This window comes from Callorhinus ursinus, unplaced genomic scaffold (assembly GCF_003265705.2).
Source record: "Callorhinus ursinus isolate GAN/ISIS: 27379988/994484 unplaced genomic scaffold, GSC_fseal_2.0 scaffold11, whole genome shotgun sequence".
Classification (NCBI taxonomy): domain Eukaryota; kingdom Metazoa; phylum Chordata; class Mammalia; order Carnivora; family Otariidae; genus Callorhinus; species Callorhinus ursinus.
In genome coordinates, this window is record NW_027397073.1 from 8,033,121 (window position 1) to 8,048,031 (window position 14,911).

The 14,911-nt window shown below is 34.1% G+C and overlaps 1 protein-coding gene across 2 annotated transcripts in view; it reads right to left on the reverse strand.

Moving 5' to 3' along the window:
- Positions 1-14,911, reverse strand: part of CCDC102B (coiled-coil domain containing 102B) — a 185,686-nt gene that overhangs the window by 150,628 nt on the left and 20,147 nt on the right. Inside the window, exon 2 of one of the 2 annotated variants that reach the window (XM_073898067.1) lies at positions 12,134-12,348. The exons of the other annotated variant lie outside the window; for it this stretch is intronic. The gene's annotated coding sequence lies outside the window, so the exon portion shown is untranslated. The remainder of the gene's footprint in view (positions 1-12,133; positions 12,349-14,911) is intronic. 2 annotated transcript variants of the gene reach the window in all.

Here is a 14,911-nt window from a genome sequence, read left to right on the forward strand (position 1 = left end):
TACAGACCAATACCCTTTATAAATATGGTTGTAAAAACCCTCCACCAAATTATACAAAATAGAATATAATAGCATATTAATAGGATAATATACCATGAAGAAGTGGGATATATTCCAGGAATGCAAAGGTGTTTCAACATATAAAAATCAATGTAACCCAACACTATAATAGAAGGAAGGGAAAAAACACAGGAGATCATGTCAAAAGATAAAGAAAAAGCATTTTTCAAAATCTGACAACCTGCTGATAGACATACTCAGTAAACCAGAAGTAGAAAGGAATGTCCTCAACATGATAAAAGGTATATATGAAAAACCCACAGCTTATATAAAACTCAATTATGAAACACTGAAACCTTTTTCAACTCTCTAATATATCAAAAAGAAAGGATGCCCACTTTCACATCACTTCTATTTGACATTTTACTGGAAGTCCTAACCAGAGTAATTAGGCAAGAAAAAGATTTAAAGGCATCTAAATTGGATACAAACTATCTCTATTCACAGGTGGAATGATCTCAAAGGTAGAAAACCCTAAAGACTCCATATAAAATCTGTTAGAGCCCATAAACAAATCCTGCAAAATTGTAGATGACAAGAACAACACAAGGATCAGTTGTATTTCTGTACAGGATCAACAAACAATATGAAAGGATATTTTAAAAAAAATTTCAATTACAATACTACCCCAAAGAATAAAATACCTAGTAATAAGTTTACACAAGAAAGTGCAAGTGTTGTACACTGAAAACTGCAAAACATTGCTAAGAGATATGACAGATACATAAATAAATAAAGGCATCCTATTCTTCAAAGATTAGAAGACTTAATATTGTTAAATGGCAATACTTCCCAAAACTCTACTGAATTCAATGCAGGGACTATCAAAATCACAACACCCTTTTCTCGTGGAAATGGAAAATCCAACTTTAAAATTCATATGTAATTGCAAGGTACCCAAACATCCAAATAATCAGGATTATTTCTTTTTCAGGAAAAAGAACAACAAATTGGAGGATGTACACTTCCCAATTTTAAAATTTATTACAAAGCCACCCCTATAAAAACAGTAAGGTGTAAGAATAAACTTATAGATCAATGGAATTAAACTGAGAGTCCAGAAATAAACCTATACATCTATGGCCAAATGATTTTCAACAAGATTGCTAAGACAATTAAATGGAGAAAAAAACAGTCTGTTCAACCAGTGGTGTTGGGGTAACTGGATTCCACATGCCACTGAAACTTTACCTCACACCATACACACACACACACAAATACCTTAGAATAGATCAAAGATCTAAATTTGAGAGTTAAAACTAAAAAGCCTTAGAAATAAACATAGGGACAAATAATTACTTGGATCTTGGCAATGGTTTCTTTTTTAAATTTTTATTTATTTATTTTTATTATTTTAGAGAGAGAGTGAGAACAAGAGGGGGAAGGGAAAAGGGGAGAGGGAGAGAATCTTAAGTAGGCTCTAAAACCAGCGCAGAGCCCGACACGGGGCTCAACCTCACAACTCTGAGACCATGACCTAAGCCAAAATCAAGAGTCAGACACTTAACCGACTGAGCCAATGAGGTTTCTTGATGTGAAATGGCAGTGGTTTCTTGAATGTGACACCAAAAGCACAAGTAACAACAACAAAAATCAATAAATTTAACTTAATCATGATTTAAAACTTTTGCATGCATGAAAGAAAACTATGAAGAAAATGAAAAGACAGTAAGAGAGAAAACATTTGCAAATCACATATGTGATAATGGCCTAGTATCCAGAATATATAAAGAACCCTTACAAGTCAACAACAAAAAGATAAACAACCCAATTTATAAATATGCAAAGGACTTGAATATACATATCTTCAAAAGAGATATACAGATGGCTAACAAACAGAGGAAAAGATGTTCAGCATCTTAGTCATTATGAAATGCAAATTGAAGCCACAATGCAATATTACTTTATATCCATTAGGATGGCTAAAATAAAAAAGATGTATAATAACGAGTGTTGATGAAGAACATGGAAGAAATAGATCCTAACCTATTGCTGGTATGAATATAAAATGGTGCAGCTGCTTTGGAAAACAGTCTGTTAGTTCCTCAAAATGTTAGACATAGAGTTTCCATGTGACCCAGTGATTGATTCCACTCCTGGCTGTAGATGTAATTGAAATAAAATCTTACATCCACATAAAAACTTGTACTCAAGGGCTTATAACAGTGTTATTCATAATAGCCAAAACATGGGGGGAAAACCCAATGCCCATTGATTGATAAATGTGGTATATCTATACATTGGAATATTATTTGGCAGTGAAAAAGAGAACGGAGTACTGGATATATGCTATAACATTGAGGAATCTTGAAAACGTTATACTAAGTAAAAGAAGCCAGAAAAAGACAACCTATTCTACGATTCCATTTATATGAAATGTGCAAGATGGGATAATATAGAAAGAGAGAAAGTAGATTATTGTTTGTGTACTGTTAAAGCTGAAGGCAAACGGGAAGTGACGGCTAAAGTCTGCAGGGTTCTTTCTTGGGTTTCTTTCATCTTGGGCAACAATAATATTCTAAAACTGATTGTGATGATGGTTGCACAGCTCTGTGAATATACTGAAGCCACCAAATTATATAAATAGGTGAACTGTAAGTCATGTGAATTATATCTCAATAAAGCTGTTTTATAACAAAATAATAGCCTTGTGAGAGGCAGCAAGTTTGTCTGTAATCAGAACTCCCTTTAATCCTTATAAACTCCATAGAATTACTGATATAACTCATCTGCCTTTTTCCCTCCCTCACTGCATGATTTTCTGCTTCTCTGCTTAGTAGTCTCCAAACATTTTTGATTATGCAATCATCGGCAAATTATATTCAGTATAAACCCATAATATAAAAGTACACGTATTCATTTATAAAATATGTTCATGTACTATTGTGCCACTATGTGATGTTATTAAAGTGCTATGAAAATACACGTTTAAAAATACAGTTTTAAAACGTAAATAACTTATTATTCTTTATACTTTTAAATTGTTAGGCAATCCACTCACATAGTATGTAAAAATGGTAGAATTCCCAGCATGCACAGCTAGGTTTCCTGTCATCACACTTCCTTGTAATTCTTTTTGGAAGAGAACTGTACTTTTCATAATTTTCTGGTACACTGCTGGCCCACACACCTATATAAAGATGCAAACACATGTGTGTGCACAAAAATTTCCCGCTAGAGTAAATTTTTGGCATTTGCATTCTTTGTTTACCAGTGTACTGAGGGGTGAAAGCCAGGTATTTAGGAACATCTGTCAAACTCATGGAAACAGACTTGAGAGTGAAAGTCCAGTTCTCTAGATGGTTGGTATATGTCATTAAAAAAGGACACATAAAGTATCTTTGTGCTATTATTCAGAATAACCTCTATCAAAATTTAGGGTAAGTCAGATGCTAATGATTACTTTTTCACATACCCACCCTGTTTGCCTTATTACTGTCTACAATTCTTCAAAATTCTGGCACAAGGTCTTCTCAGTTCTTGTTTTGTTCTGGTGTTTAAGTTTTCCTCTTTTTCATCTTTGCAGTGATAAATTTGGAAAGGATGCATTGAAAGCTATTAGAAATTATTTTGACCAAAAGTATTAACTATTTCTTTTTTTTTTTTTTAAGATTTTACTTATTTATTTGACAGAGAGAGACACAGCGAGAGAGGGAACACAAGCAGGGGGAGTGGGAGAGGGAGAAGCAGGCTTCCTGTGGAGCAGGAAGCCCAATGTGGGGCTTGATCCCAGGATCCTGGGACCATGACCTGAGCTGAAGGCAGACGCTTAACGACTTAGCCACCCAGGCGCCCCGGGTCTTAACTATTTCTTTATAGTTATACTCCCCCAACTCTGTGAATTCCTTCAGAGCAGTTCCCATGCCTTATTCAGCTTTTAGCCTTAGTTTCCAGCACACTGGTGATAAGTACCAGGTTTACAGTAAACACTATGATTTGTTCAATTAGTGATACATCACGAATTTGGATAGGGTTTTTTTGGTAACATAAACATATCTTAATTGAATGACTTTGGGGAAAGTTTCACATATCACTGTGCATTGGTCTTTTTTGGTTTTTTACTTACTTTTTTAAAAGGATTTGGCCTGATAATATCCAAAATTCTGTTCATCTCTGATCTGGTCACACCTGGTGAGATAGCCAACTAAAATGGCACATCTCAGACCAAATGACTACAGCTACTCAACTATAAATACAAGATTCTCAGAGATAAAGGAAGGCATTCTTGGCAATCAGATTCATACAAAATTGGTAGATACTCAGCATGAACTCATCAAGAGTAAACTGTTGATGAAAATGAAATGACAAAACTTAGATAAAACCAGATGATGTTTGATTTAGTATATTGATCAAGAAAATCCCTTTGCTGGCAAATAACCTTGGACCCAGTAACCTGTAACTTTTGTCATTAATTAAAAGAAATATGCTAAGACAGGCATAATGGGAGAGAAAAATGTCAATTATCTCAAGATCCCCAAGTACATCAAACTATCATAAAGTTGTGTTTCTACTATTAGATTGTAGATGCAAACACCTTGAGTTATATCTCTCACTTCCTTGCCAGAAAGAGCTACCTCTCTTGTTCAACTTTTGGATCGGTGGTTTAATTAGTACCCTCATACAAGCCCTATCATTTCTAGTTTCTAATCTACTAAATCTAACATGCCAGCAAATGTAACTTAGTAACTAGAATTTTACTTTAGAAAATCAAAGAAACATTTCCATTTAATTCATTGCAATATATTTATTAACCTTAAACCTTTATTTTGCCCCCTTGATAATCAAACAATTGTGTAACTCTGTTTGACGTATTTAGGAAACTGTTCACATTTTTTGTTTGTTTTTTTATAGTCCAGGCAAGGAACTCTTAGAGTTACTCTTAAATCTGTTTAATTTGAGGCACATCACATTGAGTCTTTTGGTTTGGATAGTATATCACTTCTATTAACTTTAAAATTCTGTATATCATGAAACATTTTTGTCTTTCTGGCAGCATAATGATCTAAATACCCCTTAAAACTCTATACTAATGATAAGATTTTAAATAGCTGGTATAAAACAGAAATGATGTTTTGCTGAACTGTAAAGATTATTAAGAAATAGTATGCCAAATATAAAGTGAAATTAAGAAATCAAGGAGGAAGAGTACTAAAGTCAACCTTCATTGTAAGGGTATTTTCCTAAATTCAGGAACCTTGCACCTCCATTTTGAGGACATCTTAGGGCACAGGAGAAGGGAAAGCCTAGAACAAACAGCATAGATCCTCACATTGAACTAGAACTCCAAATAATTTTCACCTCAGCATGAAAGTAATGATGAGTTAGCTTGCTATGTGGAATGTAAATGATCAATTAATATCTGCCTGTCTTGAGCTTGTCTCAAATGTTAAAGGTAAAATATTCCTGAAAATATGGAAATATAAGCTGGACCTCTATGAGTTTGCAGATCAACTTCCATGACCTGATTAATCTTAAAATTCTCAGCAAATTTATTTTAAAATGGTTCTGAATTGAAAGTACTCCCAAGACCTCAATAATTCTCCCAGATGAAGTCCCCCTATAAGTGATCTTCACATAAACATATATACACACATACACACACATACACACAACACAGCACAGCAAATATATGAGTACATGTGACATGATAAGTGAAACCAGGAAGAAAAAATAGAGTACATTAAAAACTAGAAAGACTTCAAGTATTAGAATTGCACAGACCAAAAACAAAGTAAGTTCAATGTGTGTCATCGTCCTAAAAGTATAAACAAAATCCAGGTTATGAAAATTGTCCAAGTAGTTCTTAAATAAACAAAGCAACATTCTCAATATAAAAATTGAATGATTAAAAATTTCAAATTCACTGGAAGTGGCTAACCAGTAGATAACCAAGCTAAGGTGATTAACCAGCAATTAGACCAAGCTGAAGTGACTATTAGTGAACTTAAAAATAGAAGCAAAAGGAAAATCTAGAACACACTCCAGAAATAAAAGATTTGGAGAATATGAAATAGAGATTATAGAATATGAAGGATCATGTGGAGATAGAAAAATACATCTAATCATTGTTCCAGAATGAGAACACAAAAAGGATGGGGGAAAAGAAATAATCAGCTATATTACAATAGAATTAGAATATCATTATTCTGTGTATCACTAATTAAGAAGGAATCCAGAATATAGTCATCAATGGCTACCCACATCACATCACACAGAGAGAGCCATCCAGTTATTATATCTCCTAATGGAAGTATCCAACATTTCTTGAATAGAAGTTTTGGACACATTGCCAAAATCAAATCAAACCTCAAAATATAGCTTTAGTTTATAAGAAATGCAGGGAAGAAAATGAAATTCTACATGTGTTTACATCAGTAAATAAATTTCAAAGAAAAACGAACAGGGATTTATAGATTAAGAGATTTAAAATAGGTATCAACCAAATGCAATGTAAGGGTCATATCTAGATCTAATTCTAAAGAAAAATACAAAAGAAGTTCATATAACATTAAAAATTGGCACTATTTAGCAAAATTAAATATATCTTTTACTATTTCATGCAATAGCAATACCCCTTGTAGAAATACATACCAAAGATAAACTGGTGAACATACAAAAGGACTGATACACAATACCATTAATTGCAAGAAGAACTGAGAAAGCATAGATTGGAAATAGCACAAATATTTGTCAATATTTGAATGAATAAGCAGGAGCGTATTAACACAACAAAATACTGTCCAGTTATAAAAATGAATGAAGAGATTTCTGTTATATGACCATAAAGTGATGTCTAGAATATAGTATTAAAAAGAACAAAAGGATGAAAGGTATAGCATAGAGAATATCATCAGTGGTACTATAATAGCTTGTGGTGACAGACGGTAGCTATACATGCCATGAGCACAGCATAACATACAGACTTGAAGACCCGAAACTAACGTAACATTGTGCGTCAATACACTTAAAAATACAATATGCTACGATGTACCTAGGAAAGACATGAAGATACACATATGTTTAATATATCACATACATATATTTCATATATGACATATTAAAAGTAAATGGATAAACTATAAAATTAAGTGACAACAATTGGGGTTATTGGGTAGAGAGAATAAGCCAGAAGTGAAATTTCTTTCAGTGTATCTTGCTTAGTATATTCAACTTTGGGATCATGCAGAATTAAATTGAAAAGCAATCAATCTCTAAACTTCAAAATAAAGAAACAAATGAACTTACACATATATCCAGTTAGTGGCATAACCATGCAGTGATTAAATATCTCAAGTTATTTAAATCATGATAATTTGACCAAAAAAAAAAAAAACCTGCAAACAAATTTAAACTATTTTCAGTAATCATCTTCTTGGTGGAGGTGTTGGTATTGTTATTCTGAGACTGTTGTGTGTATATTGTGGATAAAAGAAGTGAGAAAGTATGTGAGCTGTGATCTGCTCCTGTTAAAATTCCTGGGGTCTTCAAGAACTAGGGTTTGCAACACAGGAGAAAAGAGACATGGATGGAAGACGGAAGAAGTTAGTAAAAACTCCTAGTTCTAGCTGTTAATGAAAGTATCAGTGAGAATTCATTCTGCATTTTATACAAGTATATATACATTTGTATAATATATATAAATTATAAATATAACCACATAAAAGGGATATATAAAACTATATACTTTATAAATACAGTTTATATGTATATGTAAGATAAATATATGTATTTATCTTAACTTTGTTGAATGACAGAGCCTAGGAATAATGGCAAGAACTTCCCATTCAAAGGAATTACATATAAAAAATGGCACAATGTAAGCATCAGTAAAAATAACTTCAATGTTGCCTTTTGGAGGATGCCAGCAAATCACCTGCCTAATTTTAAATTGTATTGTATTTTTATGGTCCCTTTATCAGATTTTCAAACTAATAATGTTATGATCACTTCTATTTGGCCATTTAACAAATAATAAGTACCACTTAAAGACAAGGTGCTCATTTTTGCAAACATGTTTTTTCTCTTAAACACAAGCAAAATTCCAGGCATGGGCAAAATTCATGCCTGAATTGATAGATATGGTATTTGACTAGAATAACTGTGGTATTATTACTGTTTTTATTGTTCAAAGAAGGGAATGGGTGTTTGGAGAAGATAATACTTAGTCAAAACTCGGTGCTAATGTGAAAATCAGTCATGTCATCTTAGTTTTCCACTCAAATATCTTAATACCAGTCAACAACAAAGATGTTTATATTTCTGACAACTATCTTTAAAGTGAGAAAAAGTTTTTACATCTCTCAAAATCTTCACCCTTAATGATAGCCAATATATAATATGCTTAACATCTTTATACACTAGAAAAATATAGTTTTATTAGTGACAATTATATCCAAATTTAAGAAATAAAATTATTTCAAGCAAAGCTGCTGAAAAGTAATCATACTTTTATATGAATTTATTATTAAATTTATATTAGGATGTATGTAGCAAAAGTTTCTAGTCACTTAATTTTTTACAAGTTCCAATAGATACATTTATATAAAAACAGTATGGAAAAAATTGGAATACAGAAGATTAATTTTGAAAACTTATTTTGGGTACATTTTATCTGCTCTTTACCACATATGAAGTGAACTAACTTCTTGGATACTATAGGACATATCAAATTAACCTTCCCTTTCTCCCTGGCTCCTCTCCAGTATTACTAGTATTTCACTCAGTCTCATTCTTATAACTTTTGGAGTGTAAATTATTTACAGCTGTAGACATCCTCCAACACTGAAGGCAATGACCAGGTTCAAAATTTAAGAGAGAAACTCAATTTGATTCCTTTGCCTTGATGTTTCTTTCTAGTTGTGAAGAGATCACTTCCAAAAACAAACAAACAAAAAAACCTGTATTACTCTGGAAGAAGTTTTTATAGCTAATGACATAGTTTTTGAGTGTATGCTGGTATTGATTTAGTCCTTTCCTTCACTTTGTAATTTTTCTTTTAGAATCCACCTTTCATGGTCCATGTCCCAGGAATCAGAACCCTGTAACATTCAATTGCCCTTTTTCCACTTACCAAAAATCTTTAACTCCCTTTTCCAGACTCATACCAGTTTGGTCTCTCTCTTAAATTTTTCTTATGTATTTTGCATCTCTTTTGTATTCTTTCTTTCAGAAATTTTTCTGTTAAACTATCGGCTCTCTGGGAATGTGTACCAGCTAGTTCTCCCAAAGAAAATATGAAACCTATTCTTTTAATTAGTCTGTTTAGAATGACCAAGAAAAATCTGGCTATACTCCACTGTTAACATTCCTTCTTTCCTTGGACTAGACAAATTATTTCTAAATCTGAATTTCCAAATACACATAAAATTAATACTTTATTTAAACCATTTTAAGAGACAGTATATCTCAACAAATAATAAATGACTTGCTAAATAGTTTTGCTTTATTTTACCAAATTAAGAACAAAATTGCTCAAGTTTCTTAGCCATCCAGATTTTACCCATGCCTGTAAAGTACAAAGCAAAATGGAAAGTTGGCCATAATGCGTATAGAGAGAGCCAAACCAAACAGTTCAGGTCAAAAAGTAAAATTTTTACCCATTGCTTAAATATTAGGAGTTATTCACAGCTGCATATAATTTGTACTCTACAAATTCTAAGAATATGGTGCTGAGTATTATAGTTTTGTCCTAATTATCTGGTCTGGCTGCTGATCCTGACCAGCTTTTCAGGCGTATTTCAAAGTTTGCATTTCACCTTGCGCTGGCAACAAAAAATAGCAAAATAAATCTATTTGAGTGAACAAATCTTCATTCTGCTGAATGGTATTAGATTGTGTACAAGGCCCTGGTGAGCTGTGACTCTGATAGTCAAGTCAATGTGTTCAAATTTGCAGTCAAGAACTCTTGGATCGTTGGCTGAAACCATGGGAAAAGAATTTGATTCTGCTCATTACGTTTGATTGTATTTTGCTCCATTAATCTCTAACCTTGCAAATCAAAACAACTACATGGTAAAACAATAATTCTACAACATTATAAAACAGAACAGGCCTGTATCTTAAGAGACTCTGACCAGACATTTAAGAACTAAACATCTTGGAAACTCCTATTTCAAAATGATATGTGTGTTTATATTTCAGACTAAAAACCTGTTTGTGCAGAAATGTAAATTTTCCACTTTTTTATGATTTCAGTTCAACTTCTGGGTGACCTCAATTTTGACCCCTATTTCCACTGAAGGCAGAGGTTCTGATTTTTCCCAATTCAAGGTAACAGCCACTTTCCAATTGAAAATTTATTCTGTTGGTAGATACCCAATTTTATTCACGGCCACATGGCTACAGAGCCCCAAAGCCCACATTCCTCTGACAACACCAGTCGTTCTGCAAAGAAAGTGCTCCCATCACCCCTGTTTTATAAGCTCGCCCCATATGACACAAGCATTAAAAAAAAATGTATTCAAGATTTCTTCACGCCTCCTTCTCCTTTACTTTTTTATATAAGTTTAGCTCCCAGGGAGCAAGAGGTAAAGAGGTGGTCAGAAAGGGCATGTGACTTGCATTTATCTGGATGGAGAGGTGAACACCTAACCCCTGAGCCATCTTTAATCATTACTATCTTGTGCCCTGACTTACTACATCTCTGATGACTTTAGGTGCTTAGAAGTGGCTCCTGTCCAGGTATCAGTAGTCCCATCCTGACTTGTCACACATTCTGACTCAAGGTGTCTTCTAAAGACTTCTTCCCTTTACAAGGCTTGGGGACTCTTGGCTACTTTGACTACACCACCTTGGGGTATATCAAATTCTATAAGACTAACTTCAGGCCCATTTGCCAAAACACCATCCCTCAGTGATTTATAATTTAAACAGATATTATCTTTTCCTTCTTGCAATCTGGAAGGCCAGGCACAAAAATCCCCAATCTGTGAATCCCCCAAATCTATCAATTTCCTACCCCGGTTTCTTAACCTACCAGCACTGATGCCAATTAGGTCCCTTCAGAACCATCCCTTCTAACCTACTGACTAAACTTTTCTTTCATTCATGGTAAAACAGTAAGTATTGTACAATATCAGATATTTTTCCTTTGGTAGTGTAAAACTATGTTCAGTACTCTGGGCTTGGCTCTTAATTTTTAAAACTGGGCTTTTTAAAATCACAGAAAATCCTTTCTGCTTTCTACAAAGCCTGGCTCTTATGAATCAAAATATATTTGGTTTTCCAAATGTAAACTTTTCACTTGAGAAAAACCTTACAAAATTACATAGACTTCCTTATGAAATAATTATTGGCCATCGCTTTAAAAGCAAGGTACACAGAAAGGAATTAATTCTAAGTAGTAGGGGAAATATTGAGGGGAAAGGAATTACCAAAAGGCTTCCAGGTTTTGTTGGGCAGAATATGATTTAGTTTGGCTTTTGCAACTGGTTGAACTATTAGCCACAATTCTTCCCTTTTCTAAAGTAGGAGTACTCATCGCCAACCCTGTGCTGTCCTCATAGAGGCAGAGTACACTTCTCCAATTTCCTGCATTGGTCTTCACCATGCAACTTACTTTGTCCAGTGGAATATGGGAAGAAGTAGCATTCTGCCAGTTCTAAGCTTCAGAAGTATGAGTTATTTTTCTTGAGCTTCTGTTCCTGTCAAGGTAAGGGCTTTCCCTAGACAGCTGCTGCAACTGGAGATTAGATCCCAGAATTACTCCTTTGGGTAAAATAATCAGACAGTCGTTCAAAGGAGTATTCAGAGGAACCACTATACTCAACTGGCCAAATCTTCCATTAAATGCAGAAATGTTCTTTTGAAACTTCCAAGCAAGTTATCATGGTCTTTGCTTTCAACCTAGTCCATACTCTCACCTGTTCTCACCTGGACTAATGCAATAGCCTCGTCTGACACTTGCTTTTATCACCATTTACCCCTTTCTAATCTGTTCCTCATGCTAATATGTTCAATGAAAATATAACATCATTGCTCCACAGCTTAAAATACGTCAATGCTTTCCCATTTGCTTTAGGAGGAGAAAGACCAAACTGTTCAACATATTCTATGGGGACCAGCATAATCTCACCTTCAGCCTCAGTTCTTGATCTCAGCCACGTTTCATGCACTGTAGCCACAACTCCTGCCAGTTCCTGGAACAGACCTTGCCTCTTTCTGATTCACAGGCTTCACTTACCACTAGCCACAGTCTTCTTACCTATTGGCCAGTGAGTTCCTCGATCCCATCCTCAGAGTCTGCATTCTGATGCCAACTCCTTAGTCTGGGTTTCTATTGAAAAGAGTCTGAGACAAAAGTTTGGGGAGAGTTAGGTTATCTGGAGATAATTCTAGGAGCAAGCAGAGGGGCAGAGTGAGGGGGGGAAATAGGATGTGCTATGGACTAAATTCATCCCTCAAAAAAATCATATGTGGAAGCCCTAACCCCCAGTGTAATAACATTTGGAAATGGAAATGGAGGTAATTGGATTCAGATGATATCATGAAGGTGGGACCCTTATGATGGGGATTAGTGCCCTTATAAGAAAGACACCAGGAACTTGCTTCCTCTCTCCCTCTAACCTGTAAGGACATGGCAAGAAGGCAGCAATATGCAAGCCAGAATGAGGGTCCTCACTGGGGAAATGAATCAGCCTGCACCTTTATTTATGCACTTTCCAGCCTTTAAGAACTGTGAAAACTAAATGCTTGTGTAAGTCACTACTGAGTTGACTAATACAGGGTGCTGTCAAATTTTTAATTATTGAAAATCTGGTAGGTTTTTATACGAATGCATTTATCAATATTTTCTTTTTGATTGGAGATTTTATTTTTCTATTTTTTTAATTTTTTAAAAGACTTATTTATTTGAGAGAGAAAGAGCGTGAGCAGGGGGAAGGGAAGAGGGAAAGAATCTCAAGCAGACTCCCTGCACAGCTAAGCATGGAGCCCAATGCAGGGTGATCCCATGATCTTAAGATCATGACCTGAGCTGAAATCAAGAATCAGACACTTAACTGACTGAATCATCCAGGTGCCCCTTGATTGGAGATTTTAAATGTCTTGTTTAAGAAATCCTACCTTGGGGTGCAGATATGTTATCTATCTACTAAATGTTTTTAGCTTGTTTTTTTGTTTTGTTTTGTTTTGTTTTTGTTTTTTTGGTTTGGCTTTTTGATGAATGCCCGTAATCTACCTAGAATTTTTTTTAAGCTGTGAGATAAGAGCCCAATTTCATTTTTTCCCCTTAGTGGGTATTGAACTCACTATGGTACGAAACCCAACAAATTCATTTACATACTGCTCCACAGTAATCTAGTTATAATGTAGGCCTTACCAGGTTGTTCTCTTGTTTAAAAACCTTCAGTGATTCTCCATTACTTGTCAAGTAAAGCCCAAGCTCCTCGACATCTCACATAAAGTTGATTTTAGTGACAGCTCCCACCATATTCTTCCAATTACTTATGCTCTAAGGACACTTAATTACTTAATATCCCAAATGGAACACATATTCTTTTCTCAGTGAACTTATCCTTGACTCATCTTCATTTCTAACCTAGTTTGTCTCATGTGTGTTATTCTCTGTGTGATATTAACACACATCAAACTTTGTACACCTTTGCCTTTGATTAATTCTCTCCTCACCCTAACACACCTTACATCCACTTCTGTGTGTATGAAAAACATACTTATCAAGTCCATCTTTAAATTTTATGTAATATCTCTTTATCTCAATTAAAATTATGCCTTTTTAATCACCTCTATTGAATGTTATGGTATTATAATATAATATTCATTATAACATTATAACCTTTGTGCATAAAGATGCACAAAGATGTGCATCTTTATGCACGTCTACCTCTTATGCTTGAAAGCTACTTGAGAATGATAACATGCTCTCTCTCATGTTCATCGCACATTAATACAATGAATATAAATTAAATTAAGCCAGAAATGAATGTTAATATACATAATTCTATTCATTGACCCTAAGAGTACAAATTATATGACATTTTTAGGCAGGAAAAATAAACTGTTTAAACATATTTACATTGCATTTAATAAAAACACCAAACCTCCCTTCAAAACTCTTATGTTTTTGCTTTCTGTCAGCTAAGTTCTTTCATTCATACTTTTATTTAGTAGCTACCTGCCAAATAATTTACAGTGTCCAAAGGAGTGTCAGCAGTAATGAAAGAGAATATAAGACCAATAAGATATTCAGTTTCTTGACTCTGGACAAGAGACAAAGAATAATGCCATGATTGTATATGTTTAGGTATAGAAGACTATCTTAAGTGATATTCACTAGCTGCTCTTCCTTTCTGGAAAAGGGAGCAATGAGTTTGGCAAGACCAAAAGTGAATTCTCTCTAGCTGAATAACCTCTGTAAAAAGCTGTCATCAGGGGAACAATTACGGTCCCTGTGATAATAAAACCCATCTTTGCTGGTTTAAGAATAGTCCTTGAAGCAGGAAATTGGGCCCATGGCCCTATCGGACAATGGAAAATCAACAACTTCATTCTTTAAAGTCTTTCTTCTCAGATTATAAACCACTGTAGAAGCCCAATAAAGAATGGATTTGTAATGCTATCAATGTGATTATCAGTTGTAAAAAATTAGCCTGATAGTTTAAATTGCATACAGATTTTAATTAGCAAAGTACAAAAAGATTCAGAAAGATGTCAATCTCCCAAAATCAGTGCTTATATAAGTACCACCATTTTAATTTTGGTTTATTCTTAAAATTATAGACAAGTAAAATAATGACAACTTGAAATCTCAATTTCAATTCTCAACTCAATATACTAGGATAAATAATGATTTTAAAGATGCTTGCACATCTTTTATTGTAATTAATTTCTCTTT